Source organism: Haliotis cracherodii, unplaced genomic scaffold (genome assembly GCF_022045235.1).
Source record: "Haliotis cracherodii isolate W230 unplaced genomic scaffold, xgHalCrac1.p SCAF_4, whole genome shotgun sequence".
NCBI lineage: Eukaryota > Metazoa > Mollusca > Gastropoda > Lepetellida > Haliotidae > Haliotis > Haliotis cracherodii.
The window spans coordinates 73120783-73121749 of record NW_027266297.1 but is presented as its reverse complement, the minus strand read 5'-3'; positions in this window follow the sequence as shown (position 1 = coordinate 73121749).

Below are 967 nucleotides of genomic sequence, written 5' to 3'. Positions count from 1 at the left end.
TCGTAATAGAACTATTTCCCATGAAGATGTGTACAATCATCACTGATAGTACCGTAACTTAGTGCTCGTAATAGAACTATTTCCCATGAAGATGTGTACTATCATCACTGATAGTACCGTAACTTAGTGCTCGTAATAGAACTATTTCCCATGAAGATGTGTACTATCATCACTGATAGTACCGTAACTTAGTGCTCGTAATAGAACTATTTCCCATGAAGATGTGTACTATCATCACTGATAGTACCGTAACTTAGTGCTCGTAATAGAACTATTTCCCATGAAGATGTGTACTATCATCACTGATAGCACCGTAACTTAGTGCTCGTAATAGAACTATTTCCCATGAAGATGTGTACTATCATCACTGATAGCACCGTAACTTAGTGCTCGTAATAGAACTATTTCCCATGAAGATGGGTACTATCATCACTGATAGCACCGTAACTTAGTGCTCGTAATAGAACTATTTCCCATGAAGATGGGTACTATCATCACTGATAGTACCGTAACTTAGTGCTCGTAATAGAACTATTTCCCATGAAGATGTGTACTATCATCACTGATAGTACCGTAACTTAGTGCTCGTAATAGAACTATTTCCCATGAAGATGTGTACTATCATCACTGATAGCACCGTAACTTAGTGCTCGTAATAGAACTATTTCCCATGAAGATGGGTACTATCATCACTGATAGCACCGTAACTTAGTGCTCGTAATAGAACTATTTCCCATGAAGATGGGTACTATCATCACTGATAGTACCGTAACTTAGTGCTCGTAATAGAACTATTTCCCATGAAGATGTGTACTATCATCACTGATAGTACCGTAACTTAGTGCTCGTAATAGAACTATTTCCCATGAAGATGTGTACTACCATCACTGATAGCACCGTAACTTAGTGCTCGTAATAGAACTATTTCCCATGAAGATGGGTACTATCATCACTGATAGCACCGTAA